The sequence below is a fragment of the Natator depressus genome, chromosome 5 (genome assembly GCF_965152275.1).
Source record: "Natator depressus isolate rNatDep1 chromosome 5, rNatDep2.hap1, whole genome shotgun sequence".
NCBI lineage: Eukaryota > Metazoa > Chordata > Testudines > Cheloniidae > Natator > Natator depressus.
In genome coordinates, this window is record NC_134238.1 from 58,005,833 (window position 1) to 58,019,964 (window position 14,132).

Sequence of the window (14,132 nt, forward strand, 5' to 3'; positions counted from 1 at the left end):
CCCGGGTGAACAAGGTGATGTCAACCACAGGGATGACGTAGTCTAGCTACCTCACAGTAAAAAGAACAGAGAGCTTATTTCCACTAGGTTTTTACACTCAGAGAACTATCCCACATTTTTTACATTACTATCAAAGAAAAAAAGCCCCCCATCACCTTTTTTAAGCAGTGAAGATAAAGTGTATGAGGACATATTTTCCCACAAAAGTTGCAGCAGTTTAAACCAGTTTAGTTAAATTGGTCCAAGCCCCCAGTTTTGGAGTACCTGGTATCAATTTAGCTAAGCCATTAAGGAAACTGCTTAAGCTAAATTGATATGAAGCACTCTTAGACTGTTTTAAGACTGTGTACACAATGGGGTGCATGGATTTAAATAAATCAATTGTTAAACCAGTTTAATTACATTTGTTCAATGTTTGTATGTAGACAAAGACAAGGCCAGTGATTTCCAGCAAGCATGCTCATTCCTGTTGGTATCATTAAAAAATACTATCTTCTAGCAACTAAACAAGATTAGGTCATAGTATGAAAAGCTTAGTTGTTCATTGCCAGTTGCGTGCAAGCCATCTGATCATTCCAAAGAAACTTATGAATAAAGAAGTTAGTTTGACAGGCTGTTTTTTGATACTTGAATGTTTCAACACTCCTTTATATTGAAAAACATCTATTCAAGAGAAGAATAAACTACATCATATAATATAAGAATTGACCTGAACTTTTGCCCCAAAATTGTTGAGAACTAAACGCAACTTAACCCAAAACATTTTTGGAGGTAAAAAGTTTTGTTTTGGTGGTTTTTTTTGTTTGTTTTTTGTTTTGTTCTTTTTTTTTGCTGCTGTTAAATTTTTACTTTAGCAAGCCTCCGAATTTCTGGATTTTTGATTGTGTCTGGAAATAGAAATATTGATCTAGCATGAGTTTAGCTATTTTTGTGTTATTTCTGACTCATCTGAAATACAGATATTCTTGAAATCTCATGAGAGAGCTTGTTGTCAGAACACTTCTGACCCAAAAAGATTTAGGTACTCTTCTTACATAACTATGAAATTTCTAGCTATAGATATGAACCATTTGAGTTTCATCTATCACTGTTATTTTCCTTCAGTCTATATGTAGAAACAGAGGCAGTTCTGATTCAGTATGCTACTGTTATATATATTTTCTGTTTAATGTATCACTTTCTCAAGATTAATTTGATATATAAAAGGCATCAAAATCTCAGGAAATACTGATCATAAACCACAAATCACAAAAGAAGCAGGGGACTGGGAAGCCTTAGCATGTTGCTCTGTAGGGAACTCAGTGCAAACTTTTTCTTGAAAACACACTGCAGACTTGCAAATGGTGTTTTTCCAGGAGTTTCCAGACTCGGATTGGCACTGCTGTCATGCCTCAGGAAAAGTCACACAAAGTGGGTCTGTGTGAAAGGGCATTCACAATTCTATGAGTGCAATCACAGCACTATCAAAGTAGGAATGGAATTAGGCTCTGTGCCTGGCTGGCTGACTCAGCAAAGAATTAGTTGGCAGACAAAAGCCACATTTTTAATAAAACCATTTTTCTTGGACATGCTTCTTTTATAGCACCAAGCCCCAGAGAAGTGTGGAGCAGACTAGGAATTTGTGAGTCTGATTCTCTTCTCATTATATCAGTTTTACACCAGTCTAGGTAGATAAGGCTTTCTTTGGACAACTAATAAAAGTTTCCAGATCATAGGCGCTGGTTCTCATGGGGGGCTTCAATCACCCTGACATCTGCTGGGAGAGCAATTCAGCGGTGCACAGACAATCCAGGAAGTTTTTGGAGAGAGTTGGGGACAACTTCCTGTGCAAGTGCTGGAGGAAGCAACTAGGGGCCGTGCTCCTCTTGACCTTCTGCTCACGACCAGGGAAGAATTGGTAGGGGAAACAGAAGTGGGTGGCAACCTAGGCAGCAGTGACCATGAGATGGTCGATTTCAGGATCCTGACAAAAGGAAGAAAGAAGAGCAGCAGAATATGGATCCTGGACTTCAGAAAAGCAGAATTTAACTCCCTCAGGGAACTGGTGGGCAGGATGCCCTGGGAGGCTAATATGAGGGGGAAAGGAATCCAGGAAAGCTGGCTGTATTTTAAAGAAGCCTTATTGCGGGCGTAGGAACAAACTATCCCGATGTGCCGAAAGAATAGCAAATATGGCAGGTGACCAGCTTGGCTTAACAGAGAAATCTTCAGTGAGCTTAAACACAAAAAGGAAGCTTACAAGAAGGGGAAACTTGGACAGATGTCTAGGGAGGAGTATAAAAAGCATGTAGGGCTGTAATCAGGAAGGCCAAAGCACAATCGGATTTGCAGCTAGCAAGGGATGTGAAGGGTAACAAGAAGGGTTTCTGCGTTAGCAACAAGAAGGTCAGAGAAAGTGTGGGACCCTTACTGAATGGTGGAGGCAAGCTAGTGACAGATGCTGTGGAAAAAGCTGAAGTACTCAATGCTTTTTTTGCCTTGGTCTTCACAGAAAAGGTCAGCTCCCAGACTGCTGCACTGCGCAGCACAGTATTAGGAGGAGGTGAGCAACCCTCAGTGGTAAAAGAACAGGTTAAGGACTATTTAGAAAAGCTGGGCGTGCATAAGTCCATGGGCCCAGATGCAATGTATCCGAGGGTACTGAGGGAGTTGGCTGATGTCATTGCAGAGCCATTGGCCATTATCTTTGAAAACTTGTGGTGATCAGAGGAGGTCCCAGAGAATTGGAAAAAGGTACATATAGAGCCCATGTTTAAAAATGGGAAGAAGGAGAATCTGGGGAACTACAGACCGGTCAGCCTCACCTCAGTCCCTGGAAAAATCATGGAGCAGGTGCTCATGGAATCCATTTTGAAGCACCTGGAGGAGAGGAAGGTGATCAGGAACAGTCAACATGGATTCACCAATGGCAAATCATACCTGACCAACCTGATTGCCTGCTATGATGAGATAATTGGCTCTGTGGATAATTGGCTCTGTGGATATGGGGAAAGTGGTGGACTTTAGCAAAGCTTTTGATATGTTCTCCCACAGTATTCTTGCTAGCAAGTCAAAGAAGTATGGATTGGATGAATGGACTATAAGGTGGATAGAAAGCTGGGTAGATTGTTGGGCTCAATTGGTTGTGATCAATGGCTCGATATCTAGTTGGCAGCCAGTATCAAGCGGAATGCCCCAGGACCGACCCAGGGGTCAGTCCTGGGGCTGGTTTTGCTCAACATCTTCATTAATGATCTGGATGACAGGATGGATTGCACCCTCAGCAGGTTCTCAGATGACACTAAGCTGGGGGGAGAGGTAGATATGCTGGAGGGTAGGGATAGGGTCCAGAGTGACCTAGACAAACTGGAGGATTGGGCCAAAAGAAATCTGATGAGGTTCAACAAGGACAAGTGCAGAGTCCAGCACTTAGGACAAAAGAATCCCATGCACCATTACAGACTAGGGACCGACTGGATAAGCAGCAGTTCTGCAGAAAAGGACCTGGGGATTACAGTGGATGAGAAGTGGATATGAGTCAACAGTGTGCCCTTGTTGCCAAAAAGGCTAACGGTATATTGGGCTGCATTAGTAGGAGCATTGCCAACAGATCGAGGGAAGTGATTATTCGCCTCTATTCGGCACTGGTGAGGCCACATATGGAGTACTGCATCCAGTTTTGGGCCCCCCCCCCACTACAGAAAGGATGTGAACAAATTGGAGAGACCCCAGCAGAGGGCAACGAAAATGATTAGGGGGCTGGGGCACATAACTTATGAGGAGAGGGAGAGAATTGGGCTTTTTTAGTCTGCAGAAGAGAAGAGTGAGGTGGGATTTTATAGCAGCCTTCAATTACCTCAAGGGGGGTTCCAAAGAAAATGGAGCTAGGCTGTTCTCAGTGGTGGCAGATGACAGGATAAGGAGCAATGATCTCAAGTTGCAATGTGGGAGGTCTAGGTTGGACATTAGGAAAAACTGTTTCCTTAGTGATGCACTGGAATTGGTTACTTAGGGAGGCGGTGGAATCTCCATCCTTAGAGGTTTTTAAGTCCCCTCTGGACAATTATGATTTAGTTGGGGTTCTTCCTGCTTTGAGCAGGGGGTTGGACTAGATGGCTTCCTGAGGTCTCTTTCAACCCTAATCTTCTATGATTCTATGATACAGCACTATAACAGAAAGGCAAATCAGGCCCTGAGCTTGTATGTGTTCATGTAAACTGAAGACCAGAACTGTTTCTTAATTCATTTTTATCCTCCTTTGTTTCTCAATTCATTTTTATCATCTATCCATTTTCAAGCTAGAGCATAAACCCAGATTAAAACTGCACTGACAAAATTATCACTGTTTTCAAAATGGCCTCACAGTTAAAATATTTGTTAGCTCTGCTGGCTTAACGTTCCCATATCCATTGGAAACCTAAATATATGGCTCACCCTGCTTGGTACTTTAATGTTCTGGTATCATTTCCCCTCCATGACTGACAGTTCCTCTTGATGCCAGGCACAATGAATTAGATTTATTATGGAAAAATACTTCCACTATTATATAACTCACTTATCACTCAGTTTTATAGAGATAGCAGCTGGCATTCTTGTTGGCAGACTCTGCGGGAAGGTCAATGACTAAAACCAAAGTACCCACTTATCCTTACAGGTGTTCCTACATGTCAGAGCTGAGGAGAATTGGTGTGATGATGTGAGGGACATTTGCATTACCATTGCACTTGGTGTACCAGTTCTGCCACTAACTTGCAAACTTAAAATCCACAAGGCTGTCAATTTGCCAAATGTTTCAAGCACTAAATTCACTTTGAAATAAGAACTAGCAATTGCTAACTAATATCAAGTTGTGGGTTGCAAAACTCCAGACAATGGGAAAGTTCAGATGTGGACTTTAACAGTGGTTCTTGTCCCTATAATGGCCTGAAACAAAGCCACTTCTTTGAATGCCCCTGAACTTTGGGAAGGTTTGAATCTAGATCTTGAACTTTGCAGGTCAGGTCCAGTTCTAATAAGGGCTAAGAGCATATCTAGATTGTAACATTTTGTAGTACTGAAGCGACCACATAACTTTGTTCTGTGTATTTCTTCCATCCTTTAATCCATCCCCTTGGCTGCTGGTTCAGTCTAATGATCAGTTTAGAATGTAAACTCATCGGTGCAGAGACCATGCGTGAAATACTGACCTTACTGAAATCAATGGAAGTTTAGCCATTGACTTCTATATGGTGAGAATTTCAGTCTGTATCATTACTCACTTCATAAACCAAAATGTAATCTTGGCGCTATCTAAAAATGTTGAATAATAATAATATACAGAATAAACAGGATCTGCAGTGTAGCTATTCAAGGGAACTTTATAGAGCCTCCCCAAACATTCTCTGAACATCCCATTGACACCACTGTACTCTGTTCAGATTGCATGTGTTCTTACAGTGAAACTTACATTTTTAGTGACTACTCAAGGACCCATCAAAATATGATTTCTTAAAGGAGGTGCTAATTTTTAATAAAGATTACTGAGAAGGTTATCTGAGAAGGTGAAGGGAGTCCAATAAAAAAATCAGTTTGATTCAAAAAATTGTTAGTTTATAAAACATTTGTAAGACAAAATACTATTAGCTTTACAAAAATACCTGAAATATAAATTCTTAATGAAAACAGGTTTGAATGTATAGAAGATCACTTGCATCTGAAATAAAAATCTGTCTGCTGATGTCTACAGACAAAATGAAATTAAAATATGAAATTTATTCTGACCTGTTGACTGGTGGTTCAGTATAAAAAATTAAAGCAATACCCAAAACGATCCAAAGTGTAGGGTATCCTGTGCACAGCTATGTATTTATTCCATATATGTTTATGGGCAATGATGTCCCAAACAGTAGCTTAAAACAGATACATTAACATTGTAAAATGCTTAGCGATACCTTGGCAAGTGGTAGCTTTATAAAGGTGGTGCATTTAACACAAGGTTTCACTGTAATTCATAATGTGATGCCCTGTGTCTGCTGGAGATTTCACATATTTTTATTTTTCAGAAGGAAAATTGTGCTTATCCTCTGTGCCTGTTGTTGTTGGGGTGAGGATATTTGTCAAGTCTCTTTGGAAGAGAATAGAACATCAAATTTAAAGCAGAATAAACTTGTATGAGGGTATGTATGCAAAATGATTTGAGGTATATTGATAGCTAACGTGCATGAATAGTAAGAATAGGGAATAATAATGTTCATGTAATATATTCATTAAATGTATGTTTAAAGATGAACATTGTATCTTCTATAACCATATTTTACTCTACCTATATCTCTTGTTTCTTTTCCTCATCCTTCTTTCATCCATCTTTCTCTTTTCTTTACTCTCATTGAGGAAACCACCTTGCAAAGAATCTATTCCTGATAGAAAGGCTAGCAGACACTACCAGTAGTAGCTTCCATGAGTGACATTTGTGAAAAGGACACTGACATGATGAAACAAATCATTAATTGAATTCAACAACAACAAAAATTTTCATGATTTGTGCTATTTGCCCAGTTTTTGCACAGCACTGAACTGGGCAGCGAAACTAGACTGGCCAGTTTCATTTTCTGTTTATAGTCAATTTCATTATCAGGTTTTCATGCACTGAGAAACCAGCACTACAGGGGATTCTTTAATCTACCCCTACTCCCCTCTGACTACCTCCCCCCCAAAAAAGAAAAGAAAAAAATAAAACCCTGCTTTCACTTGTTTTTAATTACAGAAAAATATTGCTAGTCATATTCAGTTCTGTATAACTCTCTTTAACAATAAAAAAATAATTTTTGGTCTTAAAACTGCTTGACCATCTTCCATAAAAGAGATGGAGTTGCATATATAAGGTAACCATGGAATTTATCTCTACATGATAATAATATTATCATTACCAACTAGTAACAAGTCTACTTGCAAAATTCCTATATTACAGAACAGTGGTGTGGTACTTTCCATTCTGTCCACTTTAAAATTCACTATTCCTTTCCCTCATGCCTGCCAGCCATGGGTGTCATTTCAGAAAAAATCTTGGGAGAGGCAAAGTTGTGTCAGCATATAGAACATTAAATGTGATTATATTATGTCCTGCAAAAACTGGGAGGGAGGCAAAAAGTGCATAGACCTATGTAAAGTTGGGGGCGGGGGGGAATGCCCCTCTTGCCCCCTACCTGTCACCCCTTCCAGAATATCCATACACACTATTATTTGTAAGTACATATCTTTTAATCACCAGTGGAAATATCCTAAAGAGAAATTCTTGCTCTGGGGTGGGAGGATGAGGAGAAAGAGGAACATAGGAAATTTCTTTAAACAGACATCAAAGAACTATGTACCAAACGTGCTGTGGCCTCTCTTGTTTTGAAAATCTCTGATTTTTGTTCTCCCAGTGAGTCATTTCACTATTCGAAATGTATCTCTGACCTCTAAAACGCAGACTTTTGGACATTTCAAATATTTTGCCTTTGAAAAGTGAAAGGCAGAGAACAGATAATCTAAGGCATGTGAGCATGAGTTATTTTTTCCACAAGGAGGACAGAAGTTAACTACACACATAATAATGTGGGATGTATAAACCTTTAGAACATTTCTCTCTCTTGCTCTCTGAATGTTTGACCTAGATTTATCTTGACCTGAACTCTCCCATTTAAATACAGATTGGATGGGAATTTTGTTACTCTTTGGGGTCACTGTACCTCCCTTTATCATGACATACTTGATATATACCTCATTTTGATAAATTCAGACACCCAGATCCTTTTCTCTCTGCTAAAAGACATCTTTAAATAAAAATAACAATACATCTTATGGAAGCGCTGGCTCCATCATCTGGAAAATCTACATGCATCAAAACTAAATGCTATCCGGTTTATTTAAGAAAAAAACTTTAGTGTGTGAGATTCACTTTCTTGTCTTCCTCCATGTTTATACAGGCTGGTGCAGGTTTAGTTCAGGAAAATAAAAATAAAACTATGAACATAACAAATTGTCAGTGCTGTAATGACCTCCTTTGGCCTTGATTCACTGCCCACTCACCACAAACCCCCTTACTTTTACATATCCTCCAACATAATAAGCCTGCCACCACTAATGTTATAAAGTAGTAATTGTGCCTAATTGGTAGGGAGGTGACAGACCATTCTCATAATGTTGTGAAACTGTAAGAAAGGAGGAGTGAGAACGTTCACAGGCCCAGCAGTAATTATCCACTAATTTGGCCTGTTTGTGTGGGGACAGCTCATTATAGCCCTTAAGAAATCTCCAGAATAAAGAGAGAAAGTAGGTAGGAGGTAAGGTTAAATAATTAGTGTTCAGCAGATTTTTTTTTAATTTGAAGAACAGGATTGGGGGTAGGGGAGGTGATGAGTGTAACACTAAAGAAATGGTGTAATGTCCTCCCTAAATTAGTTTTACATACTTGAGGGAGTATAAGGATAGTATTCAAGATGACTAAATCACTGCAGAAAGAAATGACATGTAATTTTTATTGTACTAATGTAATTAGGGCAATACTCATAATTTTGCACTTTATGATGTTAGTTTTACAAACTTCAGATGATTTACCTCATCAGTTTTTTTAGACTGAAAAGGATTCCTCAGTTCTAATAAAATATTTTTCAGGGTATTTTTTTATATTCCTACTAAATGTTCTACTCTGTGCATTTATTTTAAGGATCAGTTCTTCGCATTTTTGAATAAATAACAAATCTTCTCAGTTTTACTATTCTGCAATTATTTTGATGTGTAAAATGGGGACTGATATATGGGTCAATGTCCGACACGTATGAGGCCAGATTTCAAACAGGGGAAATAGATTAATTTCCATTTGTGAGGTTTTTATATGTGGAATTATTAATCTAATTTTTCATTCTCACCAAATGTCTTTGGTTTTAAATTATGACAATAAGAAAAATGTGGCTTTAAAAATATTGCATTGTAATATTTTTCAAATCTATTGTCTGTTGATTTGTCATATACTTCCTTTCAGAGAAGAAGGCACCCGGGGGTGGAGGGAAAGGGGAGATAAACTTTGTGATGGGCACTATGCACCGCCTATTGAAAGTGAATGAGAAATTCTTAAAATCTTGCACAATCCCACATCATTTCTGGAAAACAGAGTACTTCCTAAACAGCAAATTGTCCATATATGAAACATTTTTCTGCCAAGAGAAAATTGTAGCATCCTAAGCATTAGCAACAGAAAAAACAACAGATGAAAAAATCATCTTGTCCATCTTCCTTTCAAAGTGTTTCCTCTCTCTGCACCAATGCTTTACTAAGCCTTGTTGTAAACAACTGAAGTGATGGGACTCCGACAATGTCCTGTAGAAATTATCACACTGTGGGATAGACAATACTGTTTGGAATTGCTTCCTGATATTCTGTCTAAAATTCCCTTTGCTCAACTCCTTCACCATCTTTTCTACTTCTCTCTCACAATTCTTTTCCCTCTTTATTGTTTACAGACTTCAATTTCTTATAGACAATTGTATCTTCCCTAAGCAGTCACTAGAATTGGAACAAATGCCAGATTCTAGTACCCTTACTCACTCTCAGTAGCACCTTTCTCCACAATAGTCCCGCAGGCAGGTGTGAAAATCTGGCCCAAATTTTGCACTGCATTGCAAAGGCTTTATTGTAGTCACTATTCATCTGTTTCAGGAATCTGTCCCATCACATCATTTCCAAAATGTTCAATTTTAATTCTTTCACATTTGCATGACTCTGGTAAATTTCAGTATTTACTATACTATGCTCTAGTATAGCTAACTCTATACAGACTCAGGTGCCCAGATTTTTGATCTGGTCAAGCAGCTCTTGGCATAGAAACACAAAAGCAATGGGGGACACAGCTGGCTTTATGCCACCTTTGCAACTCCTAGTTGTGGGGATGAATCGCACATGTGCAATGGGTACAGAATTAGACCCAATATTAAAATATTTGCAGAACTCAGTCTGACTGATAAAATCAAAATGTTTCTATATTAAATTTTGGCAACAATAACTGGGGCCTCAAAATATCATAGCTACCTTATTCTGTGAGTAAACGTTATCATTTTTTCTCTCTAATTCCTATTGAAGAACATCTGTATCCTAATGAACTTTTTTATTGAGCTAGATGAGAGGGATAGTTAATTCATCAAGCCAATTCAATTCTTGGCCTCTCTGCTTATAACACTAGTGAGGGTGGCAATTAGTGCCATTTTTGAAGTTTTTTGTGATGTGGGCACCTGTTCACTAGGAACTGAATTGAGACCACTACTTGTTTTGTATAGGCCACAGAACAGCCAACAGATGGTGATCATATTCATTCTCTATGACTAGTATAATGTCCCGCAGCAGAGGGCCTGAAAAGAAATAGAGACCAGACAGGAATATAAAGTTGTTCCCTCTTTATTCCTTTTACTGTTAAAGCATTCCATGGCTGTGCTATATTATAAATACTGTTTGTACAATTTGATCCATTTCCTCCTTTCATCGCCAGATGAATTGGTTTGTGGGAGAACTTAAAATAGATTCTAACTAATATATAACTAATCTCATTAATATGATCTATCTAATCTCTTTGATCTAATTCATCTAATCTGTTATATGGGCAAATGTTTTATGCATTTTACCTAGTCTCTTGATTTACCTAATCTACCATGTAGGTAATTTTTACACACCTATCACCATGGTATTTGAAGTATATAACAAAACTTCTATTTTGAAATTAGCTGTTGTTCTGAGATGGTGATTTAGCATTTTATAGATGTATTAAAGAGAAGAATGCAGTTGTTTTAGGGCAAGATCCTGAATTTATTGCAGTGGGATTACTCAGAGTGTGTAAAGCTAAGCATGTACATAAATCTTTAACAATGTAATACGTTTTTCCCCATATATCTAATAAAATCAATGAAACTACTCATATAGCATAGAGTTAGGCATAACCATAAGTTTTTGCATGATTGGAGCCTTGGTTAGCTGGATATATTAATAAGGATGAGAGGTTAACAGGAGGAGAAAGGATTATCTTCAAATATAAAGTACTAAGAAATATAATTAACTATTGTACCATGGATTTTGTATTTGATCATTTCTGGATGTACCTGAGACATTTCTATACAGTGTATTTTTGATATGCATTTTCGCATAGCCAATACCTTGAGTGCAGCACCGCAGTAATTCACAGGTAATTTCAGGGATTTTTGCTATGATATATATCAAAATATAAAGCTGAATGGAAGACCACAAAGGAGAAAGGAAAGCACACAGCTGCTCCTAGAGATCTCATCTCACTAACTCTGTTTCATACATTCATAGATTATAAAATCAGAAGGGAACATTGCAATAATCTAGTCTGACCTCCTCCTGTCTAACATTGGCAATAGGACTTCCTTGAATTAATTCCTGTGTGAACTAGAGCATAGCTTTTAGAAAAAGATAAATCTTGATTTAAAGATTGCCAGCAATGAAGAAGCTACCACAGTCTTTGGTAAGTTGTTCCAGTGGTTAATTACCTTCCCTGTTAAAAACTTTTGCCTTAATTCTATTCTAAATTTGTCTATCTACAACTTCCAGTCATTGGATCTTATTTACCTTTGTTTTCAAGATTGAAGAGCCCTCTTCTCAAATTTATGTTCCCCTTGCTGGTACTTAGAGACAGTGATCAAGTCACTGTCTTAACCTTCTCTTTCTTAAACTAAATAAATTGAGCTCCTTGTTTTTTACTTCAAGCATGTTTTCTAAACTTTTAATCTTTCTTGTGGGTCTTTTTTGAACCCTCTCCAAGTTTTCAACATCCTTCTTGAATTGTGGACACAAACACTGGACACAGTATTCCAGTAGCAGTCAAGCCAGTGCAGAATATGGAGATAATATAACCGTCTTATTGCTACTCAATATTCCCCTCTTTTATGCATCCACAGATCATATTAACCCTTTTGGTCACCGTGTTGCATTGAGAACCCATGTTTAGCTGATTGTCCACCATGCCCCCACTCCCGAAGTTTTTTAGAGCCACTCTTCCCAGCCTACATTCTTTGTTCCCAGATGTACAATCTTACATTTGGCCATATCAAAATATGCATTGTTTGCTTGTGCCCAGCTCACTAAGCTATCCAGATCACTCTGTGTCAGTGACTATCCTCTTAATTATTTACCGTTCCCCAAATCTTTGTCCTCTGCAAACTTCATCAATAGCGATTTTATATTTTTTCCATTTCACAGGTTAAAAAATAAAAATTAAATAGTGATGGGCCGAGAACCAATCCTGAGGGATTCCACTTGCTCAATGATAATTTCTTGTTTACAACTATATTTTTGGATCTACCTGTTAGCCAGTTTTTAATCTATTTAATATGCGCTAGTTTATTTTGTCTCATTCTATTTTCTTAATCAAAATATCATGTGGAACCAAATCAGATGCCACACAAAAGTCTAAGTTGATTTTGATGCAACACCATTGTGTTTAAAACCCAAACTTTCAATCTCATCAAAAAATTTCAAATTAGTTTGACAAAATCTATTTTCTTTACCTATTTTCTATAAACCCTAAAGTTGATTGACATTAATTATATTACCTTTTAATTCTTTATTAATCAAATCCAGTATTAGCTGTTCCAGTATTTTTCCAGGATCAACATCAGGCTGTTAGTCTTATAGTTACTCAGGTTACACCATTTACCTTTTTAAAATACTGGCAGAGCATTAGCTTTTCCCTAGTTCTCTGGAACTTCCCCAGTTTTCTAAGGTATTAAAAATCCATAATAAAGGGCACGACTGCCCCTCAGCCAGCTCTTCTAAAACTCTGGGATGCAAGTTCTCTAGATCTGCTGATTTAAAAATGTCTTACTTTAGTAACTGCTGTTTAACATCCTCCTTGTTACTTTTTGGAATGGAATGTATATCACCATTGTATGATATGAATACATGATCTGGCCTTTTCCCAAATACAAAATAAATACTTCTTGAAAATTTCTGCCTTTTCTGCATTATTATAATCAATTCTCTTTCCATCCGGTAACAAACCAATACCATTGTTAGGTTTCCTTTTGTTTCTGATATAATTTAAAAAGAATCGTGTTGTCCTTAATTTTGCCAGCTATAGATTTCTCTGTGTCCCTTTTTCAATATATTTTGTTTACTTTATGAAATCAGCATCAATTATTCTCCAGGAATATTTAATACTTAATATTTTAATTTCAAGACCAGTTGGTCACATAAACCACATGATGTTGTTTGGGTTTAACCCAGATTAAATGAGCCTAATTCTTATAGGTCTTCATTCAAAGCCTATTGAATGGGAAACTGGAATGTACCACGAAGGCTTTCCATTTACTTCAGTAGGTTTTGGATAAAGCCCATAATCTGGATTTGAAGACACTGGGGGTTCCGGATTTCTAAGGAAGAGTTGGCAGACAAACAGGATTAGCGAATTATAGAAATTTGCAGGCCTATTGTGCCTCAAGTAACCCTTGTCTGAGGTATCATTCATTGAAAAATTAGGCCATGGATTTATTGACTGGGTGTTCATAATTTAAATTTAATTTTCTCTCATCATATTCACACACAGTGATGCTATATGGGCTTGGTCCTATTTATGGAGAGTGCAGTCAAATCCTTGTATGGCTCATTTAATTACCTCTGTATCCACATTCTGGCAATGGTTTTGAGAACTCTATCCCCTGTTGTTTTAAAAACGCAACACCCTGTTACATAAAAATATATTGCATTGATTAGTCCGTAATTATCTGTCATTACCACCATAGTCACTGGCACAAACTAATTGTCTGTGCATGGGTGATCCTAGCTGTGAAGGGTGAGGTCATATCTTCTTCTGGGTCATTTAATTTCTTCTGTAGTCATGGCAGCACTTCCAGGGCAAATTTAATATTTACCATCCTTGAATACTCAAGCATTGAAACTTAAATATGCTTTCCCCAAATATTCATGTGAGTAAAATTCAACCACTCAAAGCTACGCAGAAAGTGAATACAAAAGGGCCCGAAGTGTGAATTCATGCTTAAATTCAAGTAAATACCTGTGGGCATAGGTTTGGTGCTATTTTCCTAGCTGTCTTAATATCAAGAGATATATGGAGTTGGAGGTCCACAGCACTGATAAAATAAGTAGTAATGAATCTGATGGAGGAACCAGTATGC